General features: G+C 35.0%; 1 protein-coding gene across 12 annotated transcripts in view; it reads left to right on the top strand.

Moving 5' to 3' along the window:
• Nucleotides 1–11,836, top strand: part of PSD3 (pleckstrin and Sec7 domain containing 3) — an 810,275-nt gene that overhangs the window by 333,879 nt on the left and 464,560 nt on the right. Inside the window, exon 1 of one of the 12 annotated variants that reach the window (XM_086703524.1) lies at nucleotides 4,148–4,282. The exons of the other annotated variants lie outside the window; for them this stretch is intronic. The gene's annotated coding sequence lies outside the window, so the exon portion shown is untranslated. Of the gene's footprint in view, nucleotides 1–4,147; nucleotides 4,283–11,836 lie in introns of those variants that run through there. 12 annotated transcript variants of the gene reach the window in all.

Genomic DNA, 11,836 nt, shown 5'->3' with positions numbered 1-11,836 from the left:
AATCATTTTGCAATCCAGAAGTATCAAAGTAACACGTACACCTTAAACTTACACAATGGTGTAGGTCAATTATGTCCCAATAAAGCTGGAAAAAAATAAAAATAAAATAGGGTTTTTAAAAGCGTGAATTCCTAAACAAGAAGAAGTAGTAGAAAATAGATAGAATGGATGAAATCAGAGGAACAGCTCTAATCAGAAGTGATATGGCTGAAAGGAGAAGTACAACATGTGGACATAAAAAGAAACAAAAATTATGAGAAGGGGTTGACAGTGGAGAAACATTGTTTGAAAAAAGGAACCCAAATTTAAAAAGAACATGATTTTAAAGCTAGGCTTAAATTCAGCTCTTACCGCTCAGTATTTCATCTCCATGACAAGAACAACGTTCTGCACATTGCAGAGACTTTGGTTTAAAATCAATGGGCTGAAAGCATAAGAGACTCTTAAAAACTGAGAACAAACTGAGGGTTGATGGGGGTGGGAGGGAGGGGAGGGTGGGTGATGGGTATTGAGGAGGGCACCTTTTGGGATGAGCACTGGGTGTTGTATGGAAAGCAATTTGACAATAAATTTCATATATTGAAAAAAAAATAAAACCAATGGGCTGTTCCTTATATCACTCATTTTACCTTCTGTATGGTGTATAAGGTGCCACTCCTTAGCTTACAGAGCTTACTCTGAAATTGACTAGGATGGTAAGCCAGTGTCATTTCCCCAGGGATTAGAAGTGAATGGGAAAAAAATGGGTTCTGAATCACTAGTATGTGAAATTTTGCTTGAAGTAAGTACAGCTGTAACTATTAATCACTCAGGAAAGAGAATGTTCAATTAATACAGTAGTCTTCTATTTGTGTGCACATGCTAATAGCTTGTGTAGTGTCTGGCAGGCCTTTTCCTAGATTCACAGCATGCAAGTACCTGAAATATCTGTGTTTTTGGAGACTTATTAATGACTAGGCAATAGCCAGCATTCTCAGTGACTTCTATTAGGGTGAAGAGTGTGTACCAAAATATAATTGTACTTAGATTACTCATTTAGTAAAATCTCATCACACATACTCATTTTCTGTTATTTTTATCATACTAAGCATATTTTCTTTAGTAAAAATGGATTAGGTTAGTTTTTTTAAAGGCAACTTTTTCTATTGCATTGCAAATCTGAACAACCCATGTATGTGTCACTGTTTGTGGAGAGGCTTATTGATTATTAGACTTAAAAACATCGATCATTATTATTCACAGTTAAGAATTATAGTTACTTGTAGGAGAAGTATATTTGAGAGTTTTCAGCTCTGCAAGGCTTTTTATATTTGCTCTATAAATTGGACCTTTGTCTTCCAATTTTTTTTTATCGATTTATGAAATTTTGGACTAAAGGGGAAAAGTAGTCACCCCTCTGTATATGGGACTGAATTCCTGTTTGACAAGTCAGGGAGATTTTTAACTTGTTTCTATAAAACTTCCAGTGTTAAAATAATTTAAGAATTTATAGTTCTTTTATAACACTAACTCATGATACAAGTCTTAAGGTGTTTGCTGATATTCATTAGGGAACGAAGAGCCCCATGGACATTATTAAATTTAGAAACAAGGTACATGGAAAGGAGAGAAAATAGATTTTTAATGTCTAGGTTAGCTATGATTTGTAAAGAATTGAAAATCTTTGATTTGTACTAATAAAAAACAGATTACAAACCCTTAGTGCACTCTCAGAAGTACCTCATTAGAGTGAATTTGCCCATGCATTTTTATTTTACGAGTAATATATCCAGTGACATGTACATTAAAAGTCTGAGATGAAACCCTGTTTTAAAAATTGAAAAGGTTACCTTTCCCTCAGCCCCTTTCCTTTAGGTTCTCATGTTAACTTCATTAATGCTATGTACAGATGTTACCATATAGGTGTTTACAATGCTCAAGTTTGTATTTGTATTATTTTAGGATTTTATGGTCTTTTTGCATGAGTAGAGTTATTGACCATTAATTGTGCAACAAATTTACTATGAGTTGTAAAATAAAAAAGAGATTATATCACAGTAGAGGTGATTATCTTTCTCTCTTGAGGATTCCAGCATAATTGGAGGGCAAACCCAGACCAGAGTGAGCAAACCTTTCTCTTGGTATGAATGAGAGACTGTATGCTTTCTTTAGTTGTCTATTTCAACAGTTGGACTTTTTAGTTAGGATGTAGGAATTCTTGGGGTTATCTTTTAGAATAAAAAATGTAGCTTTTTAAATGTAGTCAGAACAACTTCTAGATATTGTCGTAGTACAATGGAGAAGTGCTTCTCATACTTGAATGTGTGTACACATTACCTGAGGTCCTTTTTAGAAATATAGATTCTGATAGGAAGGTTTAGGGTGGTATGCGAGTCTGCATTTTTAACAAACTGCTGGGTGGTATCTGTGCTGCTGTCCCAAGGCTACACTCTGAGTGGGAAGATTCTAGGACAGTGCTTTCAAATAGAATTTTCTGTGATCACATAAAAGTGTTCTATATCTGTGTGGTGCAATATGGTAGCCACTAACTACATATGGTATTGAACACTGGATTTTCAATTTTATTTAATTTTAATTAATTTAAATTTAAATAGCCATATGGGGCTGTGGGTAACATATGGGACAGCATGGCATTTAGAGTAAGATAATCAATTGAGAAATTTATTCTTAATGGTAATAGCCCCTGTAGGATCATGTGGAAATCTGGAACTGTGGACAATATTGTCTCCCCTTAATGTTACCACTGCCTGAACTTTATCTGCAATGGACAAGTGTATACAGATGGAGTTGCTGGATTGTAAGCTCCCTGATAGCAAAAGCCCTGTTGGCCTTGTTCATTGCTCTGTTTTCCAGTGCTCACCACATACTTGGTGCACAGTAAATGTTGGCTGAGCAAATGGAAGAATTAGCTAGCTGTAATGTTAGGAAGGATCCCCATGTTTCCAGCATTCTGTTTAAGCCTGTACTTGGGAGTAGGGGACAGAAGGTGGATGGCACTGACATGTGTTATTTTGCTTGTGTTTTGGAGGGTTTCTTTTTGTTTCTGCTATGAGGTTCTGTTAAATGGTATTCTGTTGGGTATAGGACATTCTTAATTTATCCATTGTTCCAACAAATACATCCATTTTGCTACGTACTACTGTTCTAGGCTCTGGGGATATAATGGTAAAGAAAGCAAAGTTTGAACCTTTTGTAGTTTATATTCCTGTGGTAACAAAACAAAAACAGGACAAAACAAAACCAAATGACTGGGTCCAATTTCTATGGAATGTGTATGTATAGAATTCATAATTATGGTTCTTCTGGGGCTTTAGGCATAGACATGATAGTCATATTATCTTGGGAAGCCTTCATTCTGTTGCTCAGAATCCCTCATGATAAACTTTTTTATTTCACATTTCAGCTTCTTGTATCCTAGTCTGCAGCAGACTTGCCAAATAGTTCTTACTTTTTTTTCCTTTGACCATTTTAAGGAGTTGGCTAGCCAGAATGCAAGAAAATCCATTTCATTTACTGGTCCTCAATCAAAATCATTCTTAGAAGGGCCACAGTCTTTCTAAAGCCCATTGTATGGAGCAAGATTCCTCCTGATTTGAAGAAAAACAGGTGTTTTTTTTAATGAGGTATAATTGACATATAACATTACATTAGTTTCAAGTGGATAACAATTTGATATTGTATATATTGCAAAATAATCACAGCAATAAGTCTAGTTAACATCTATCACCATATGTAGTTATAACTTTTTTCTCTTGTGATGAGGAATTTTAGGTTCTACTCTCTGAGCAGCTTTGAAATATGTGATACAATATTGTTAATTATAATCACTATACTACATGTTACATCTCCATGATTGATTTATTTTGTAACTGGAAGTTTATACCTTTTGACACCCCCCCCGCCCCACCCTTCACCCATTTCACCTAAACCCCACCCTCTGCCTCTGGCAATCACCAATCATTTCCTGTCTATGAGCTTGGTTGCTGTTGCTGTTTTTTACTTATCTATCATCTATCTATCTATCTATCTATCTATCTATTATCTATCTATCTTTATTTATTTATTTTATTTATTGCTTTTATTTACTCATTCACCCATTTGTTTCTTCATTCTCTCATTCAGATAAGCTTCACACCCAGCGTGGAGCTCAATGCAGAGCTTGAATTCATGACCCTGAGATCAAGACCTAGCTGAGATCAAGACTGGGAGGCTTAACTGACTGAGCCACCCAGGCGCCCCTTGTTGCTGTTTTTAGATTTCCACATGTAAATGAGATAGTATGGTATTTGTCTTTCTCTGACTTATTTCACTTAGCATAGTACCCTCAAAGTGTATCTATGTTACTGCAGGTGGCAGGATTTCCTTCTTTTTTATGGCTGAATAATGTGTGTGTGTGTGTGTGTGTGTGTGATTTTCTTTATTCATTCATCCATCCATGTGTACATGGGCTGTTTCTGTATCTTGGCTGTTGTAAATGATGCTGGAGTGAACATAGGGGTACCTGTGTCTTTTCGAATTAGTATTTTCATTTTTTTTTTTTTTTGGACAAATACCCAGAAGTGGAATTGCTGGATTATATCATAGTTCTATTTTTAAATTTTTGAGGAACCACCATACTATTTTCCATAGTGGCTGCACCAATTTATGTTCCTACAACAGTGCATGAGGGTTCCCTTTCTTCCACATCCTCTCTAACACTTGTTATTCTTGTGTTTTTGATAATGTAATAGCCATTCTAAGAGGTATGAGGTGATATTTCATTGTGATTTTGATTTGCATTTCCCTGATGATGAGTGATGTTGAACATTTTTTCATGTACCTGTATGTACATCTGTTTGTCTTATTTGAAAAAAATAAGAACTTCTGCCCATTTTTAAATTGGATTTTTTTCCCCTGCTATTGAAATGTATGAGTTCTTTTTGTATTTTGGATATTAACTCTTTATCCGATATGTGATTTTCAGGATTTTTCTCCATATCAGTAGGGTGCCTTTTCATTTTGTCAATGATTTTCTTTATCAAACAAGAAGCTTTTTAGTTTTATGTAGAAGGATTTTTTTTTCTATTCCATTTTGTCTTATTTCAGCCCTGTCCCTGTGTCCTAGAAGTGGATGACTATTTAACATACAACCCAAAGCACTCCTGAAATTGATCTTGTTAACATTTAAAAGTAGCCCATTTCTTTCTCTCTATATTAAGTTAAAAGAAAAAAAAATTAAAAAATTAGTGGGTTTAGTTCATCACAGGAAAAGCAACAGGAAACAATGTTAGGGATCTGACCAAACCCACGAAACAGCAGATAATATTCCTATTAGAAAAGGGTGACTCCTAAAGGAATATAAATAGATACCCCCAAAAGTATATATATTTCACTTGAATGTGAAAAGCTGGTCTTCTCTCTCTTCTCCCCTCCCTCCTACACATTTGACACTACATTTCATTCCTTTAAGGGAAAAATAAATGTAGAAAAGCTATGAACTCTTATTAATTCAGATTCTACTAGTGTGTGGTTTCTATTTAGGCAAGTGCTAAAGTTCTTTTTTTATACTTAGCAAATCCCTTTGCTAAGATATGAGACCAAATTTAGGCAAGAGTAATTCAGTAAGACTTTCTGGAAGAGAAATAGCTATTTCAGTATTCACTTGGATTCTTACATTAGTAATAGATACAGAGTGACAGAGGTGAAGGAAAAGCTTTAACAAGTTAGGTATAAGAGCCCACAGCAGTTGGCATAGACTGAGCAGTAGCTTTGTGGAAGCATGTTGAAGTTAGAGAGGGCTGAGCAGAGGGCATGAGGTGATATTGGGTGTGGATACTGGCTGGAGTGGGAGATGTAGCAGCCTCTTGTGTCTTTGCTCTGTCCCTTCTGCCTTCGCCCTGGCTCAGGCACACATCACCTCACCTGTGCTATTGCAAGGAGCCTGTTGTTACTCCTGAGCCTATTTGTGCTCATTCTTCCCTGTACATCCCTTCACATGCTACCGGAATAACTTTTTCTAACATGCTAAACAGATTTTTCATGCTTTGGCAACATTCAGTTTTGAATCCCCTTATGTTTAGTACGTGGCAGGTAATTAATAAATGTTTGCTGAATTTGAAAGAATTTTGGAAGTATCTGTGTATTTATGGGAAGTATCTATGGCCTTGTTTCAAAAGGGAGCAGAAAAAAAAAATCTTTATAGTAAAAGAATTGGGTCTTTTTTTTTTAATCACCCTAATATAAATAGTCTCGATTTTTAAACATAAGGAATAAATCAGAAATTCCAAATAAAAAGGTCAGGATTAATATTGTATGAAGTTTTGTTTGTTGTCAAATACAGTTTGAATGGTGACTTGAAATGCAAGGGGCAAAAATAAACTACTCTTGCATTCTAACAAACAGGTGCCTTATTTGAAAGATTTGGTGCTATGCTGAATTCTGTGATGAGCACTCTAAGAGCCATGTGGTCTTTAAGGCTACTTCTACCTAGGAGCTACAACTAGAAGATTTTTCATTTTTTATTGTGTCTGGTAATATCGCTGTTAGAAATAAAGGTCTGACAACTCAGAGGCCTCTTAGTTTTTTTTTCCAGCAATTTACTCCTGAGAAGTAAAAGACTAGGAATCTAGTCCTGACTTGTAATTCTTCTAGAATACTTTGTTGACCATCGTTTCATTTACCTCAGTCAAGTCATTTTGCCTCTCAGAGCATTGATTTCTCTCAGTCTGTGTTAGTTCTTATTTAGTTTAGAAGTAAACAACATTTATTAGAATAGTACTTATTAGAACAGTAAACTTAGAGCAGGAGAACTGACTGGAATAGTAAAGAGGACGATTTGTCATGCAGGGTTTTGTTTTTTCCCTTCTCCCTTTTGTCTTTCTTTGACCAGTTGCCAAGTTGTCATATCAAGATATCACAAGCTGTTGCCCACAGCTGAGGCATTTGCCATCTCCTTTCTGAGATACATTTTAATGACAAGTATTAATTATAGAATGGAGAGATTATTTAATTTCTTTGAGTCCTCTTTTCTTGATTTTTTTCTGGTCACTTCTCTTTGGACCAGTGTACCAGTGTTTATTTTAGTGGTTGTTTTACAGATGGGAGTTTAAACTGTTAGAACAAAGTAGACCTCTAAATGATAAAGTATATATTTTTTCCCTTTGTTAAATAGATTTCATTATAGTATGTTTTTGATGTTAAACGTATGTATGGCTTCAGTGGTAACTGTGGACAGTTTTGTTAAAACACTTCTGATAGGTTAAAAATTGTAGTCTTTTAAAGCTTTAAAATATGAGGTAATATTACGTTCACTTATTTCATGTGTTTGTACAATATGTAATATACAGCTAAAATTCTCTTGACATTTGTAAGGAGGAGAAGTGACTTCTTATAAGGGCTGGTGATTAAAGGAAGGCTTTGAGTTTGTTCTTGAAAGATGAAAGAGGGGATTTGAGTTAGGTCTTGAAAGATGAAAACAATCTGGTCGTTTAGAGATGGGAAGAAAACCTATCCTATGGGGAAAAGAGGTTGAGCACAGACACAGGAGTGTATCCATAGTTAACTTAATTTCCAGTACATATACCTTTTCAAGGTATTCATGTGCTGCCCACCTCCTTCAGTTAGAGAATCAGTAGTAGAGCATATTTGAAAAGGGGTTGAGCAAGAGAAAGAGAATAGTTTGAGAAAGATACATTGGGACTGGGTTATGGATCCTGACTTCTAGATCAACGAGTTTGGACTTTAGACTTTATTCTCTAGGCAGTGCAGAACTACTGAAAGCAACATAAACTTTTGTTTTAGGAACAAAGTGGGAAAATGAGGCTGGGTTTTGGATAACTGTTTCAGAAGATTTTTAAGTTTCAGGGAAAAGTTTGAAGACACACATGTTAGAGTACCTTACTACCAATAAAGATGGAGGGGCAGGGAGGGATGTAAAGCATAGTGAAGGTGGAATAGATAAGCTCTGACTTTTATTTATTTTGGTAGAGTACATCATTCAGTTGAACCTGCCTTCTCAGCTGCCTGCCTTAATTATGTTAGCTGGCTGAATTAATTCTTAAATCCCTTCAACCTTTGAAATTCTATGTTCTTTGATCCTTGAATATTTGTAAAGGTATACCCTAGCTTAGAGAAATAATGAAAAACATTTAAAATCTAAAGGAAATATATCCTACTGGGGACTAAATACTTCTCTATCTACTTTAAGCTCTTTTACTATGTTAAAGAAAGAAAAACATCTTTTTGGATTATTGACCATTTTCTTTCATTGCATATTAACAATAAATTTATAGTTTGGAAGTGTTGAAGAAACTGATGAACACAGAAAACTGTTAAAAGCCTAAAAAAGTGTAAAACGTGAACAATGTTTTTAAAAGTTGTAAAAAGGTACCAATATAGGGATAGTTCCCAATTCATTTTGTGAAGCCAGCATTACCCTAATACCAAAACCAGACAAAGATAGTACAAGACAACTGCAGACCAGTATTGCTCAGCAAAAATACTGGAAAGCTGAATCTAGTAAAATATAAAAAGGATTATACACTCTGACCAAATGAGATTTATTCCAGGGATGCAAGATTGGTTCAGTATATAAAAATCAGTTGATATAATAATGGTTACTAGAAAAAAAGACGAAACCCACATGAGCATCTCAGTTAACAGAAAAAGCATTTGACAGAATTTGACACCATTTCATGATAAAAACACTTGACAAACTAGGAATAGAAGGGATCTTCTTCAGCCGGATATAAGGCATTTGTGAAAAGTCCACAGCTAACATTATACTTAATGGTGAGAAACTAAAAGCTTTCTCTTAAATTTAGGAACAAGACAAGGTTGTCTGCTCTTACTACTTCTTTTCAACATTATAGTAGAGGTTTTAGCCAGGGAAAATAGACAAGGAAAATAAATAAGAGGCATCCAGATAAGAAAGAAGAGAAAAAGTAAAACTATTTATTTTCATGGATGACATGATTTTGTATATAGGAAATCCTAAGGAATCCATAAAAAAGCTATTAGAAGTTAAAAAGTTTGGCAAGGTTACAAGATGTAAGTTCAGTGTACATTAACCAATTATGTTTCTATGTGCTATCAATGGATAATCTGCAAATGAAATTTTAAAAATGAGAATCCTACTTATAATAGTTGCAAAAAGAATAAAACACTAAGGGGTATAAATTTAATAAAAGTAATGCATAATTTGTGTATTTAAAATTATAAAAATTTGCTAAAAGAAATTAAAGAAAATTAAATGGAAAGACAGTCTATGGCATAGGTCAAAAGATGTAATAGTATTATTGTTAAGATTCCAGTACTCTACAGATTCACCCCAGTCTCTCTCAAAATATCAGCTGACAAACTGATCCTAAAATTCATATGGGAAATGGAAGGGGCCCAGAATAGTCAGAACAACTTAGAAAAGGATGAATAAAGTAGAACATACACTTCCTGATTTTACTTTCCACAGAGCTATGATAATCAAGATGGTGTAATACCAGCAACAAGATAGGCTTTTAGCTCAATGGAATAGAATTGAGAGTCCAGAAGTAAACCTTTAAACTTATGGTCAGTTGATTTTCTACAAGGATATCGAGGCAGTTCAGTGGGAGATGGAAGTTTTTTCAACAGATAGTGTTGGGACAACTGGATATCCAACATGAAAAATGAAGTTGGGTCTCTACTTCACACCATATACAAAAGTTAACTCAAAATGGATTAAAAATCTAAATGTAGTAGCTAACACTGTAAAAATCTTAGAAGAAAACATAGGAATAAATTTTTTGACCTTGGATTGGATAATGATTTGTTACATATAACACCAAAAGCACAACCAATGAAAGGAAAAAGTAGATAAGTTGGATTTTATCAAAATTAAAAACTTTTGTGCTTCAAAAGACACCATCAACTAAAGGGAAAGACAGCCCACAGAATGGGAGAAAATACTTGCAAAGTATATATCTGATAAAGAACTACTGTCCAGATTATATAAAGAATTCTTACAGCTTAATAATAAAAAGACAAGTAACTGAGTTATAAAATGGGCAAAGGATCTGAATAGATAGAAAATGTACAAATTACCAATTTGTATATGACGGGATGCTCAATATCAGTCACTAGGGAAATGCAAATCAAAACCACAGTGAGATACCATTCAGTACCCACCAGGACAGCTAAAATTAAAAAAAAAAAAAAAAAGATGGACAATAATGGTACTCTCAAACTTTGCTGGTAGGAATGTAAAATAGTGCAGTTGCTTTGGAAAACTGGGAGCTTCTCAGGCATGAAACAGAATTATCATGAGACCCAGAAATGCCATTCATAGATGTATTACCCACAAAAATTGAAAATAAATGTAGACACAAAAACTTATATACAAATGTTTATTAATCCTAATAACCTAAAAGTAGAAACAACACAGATGTCCATCAACTGATGAATGAATAAAGAAACTGTGGTATATCCATACAATAGAATATTATTTGGCAGTAAAAAAGAATGAAGTTCTGATACATGCCACAATGTGGATAAACATTGAAATCATTGTGCTAAGTGAAAAAAGCCAGATACAAATGCCACATATTATAGGATTCCATTTTTATGACATGTTCAGAATACACAAATCCAGAGAAAGAATGAAGATTGGTAGTTATCAGGGGCTGAGGAGATAGGGCAATAGGGAGTGCCAGCTGATAGATATGGGTCTGTTTGGGGCTGTGGTGAAATGTTCTGGAATTAGAGAGTGGTAATAGTATAATTTTGGGAGCATATTACAAGCCACTGAATCTTAAAAGAGGGAAAAATGTCAGTATGCACCTGAGGAAAAGGAATCTTACTGTTTTTAACTATCTTTGTTTTCAAAAACAGGATTTGAAGAGATGCTCCCTCTTCAGATTTCACCAAGCCACATTCTCTTAGTCTTGTCTTATGAAGGTGTTATAAATACTGCTATCACAGAGAAGTGCTTCTTGGATTCCATCCATACCTTATTCAAATTTAATTTTAAAAATATATTTCTAATTGTTTAAAAAATGGAATATTAAACAGTATATACTCTCAGATGTATTACTGATCGTATATTTTGCATACTGGGGGATACCATATGTTAACACATTTCTTTTTTTTTTTTTTTTTTAACATTTATTTATTTTAGAGACAGAGAGAGACAGGGCATGAATGGGGGAGGGTCATAGATAGAGGGAGACACAGAATCTGAAACAGGCTCCAGGCTCTGAGCTGGCAGCACAGAGCCTGACGCGGGGCTTGAACTCACGGACCGCGAGATCATAACCTGAGCCGAAGTCATACGCTTAACTGACTGAGCCGCCCAGGTGCCCCAACACATTTCTAAGTTAAGTTCATTTTGTACATGCCTTAGAATCAAGTTTTTCATGTTCAGTGTATATATTCAGACATTTATCTAACATTTCACTAAATAGGAAGGTTGTAATTCACAGTGCTTTAAAAACAACAGCACAACAGGGGCGCCTGGGTGGCTCAGTCGGTTGAACATCTGATTTTGACTCAGGTCATGATCTCACGGTCTGTGAGTTCGAGCCCCATGTCGGGCTCTGTGCTGACAGCTCAGTCTGGAGCCTGCTTCGGATTCTGTGTCTCCCTCTCTCTCTGCCCCTCACCTGCTCATGCGCTCTCTCTCTCTCTCTCTCTCTCTCTCTCTCTCTCTGTCAAAAGTAAATAAACATTAAAAAAAACAACAACAACACAACAAATGTCCTTTTGAATAAAGTTGTTAAAGTGAGTACACTGCATTTCTACTGTAGATGAGGATTTTCTTGATACAAAGTAACCAAAACCAAGTTTGGAAGAAAATTGGATAGTGGGGTTGATGTAACTGTAACTG

This window comes from Puma concolor, chromosome B1 (assembly GCF_028749965.1).
Source record: "Puma concolor isolate L17-30 chromosome B1, mPumCon1.1.hap2, whole genome shotgun sequence".
Taxonomy (NCBI): domain Eukaryota; kingdom Metazoa; phylum Chordata; class Mammalia; order Carnivora; family Felidae; genus Puma; species Puma concolor.
This window is presented reverse-complemented; position numbering and strand designations above follow the sequence as displayed.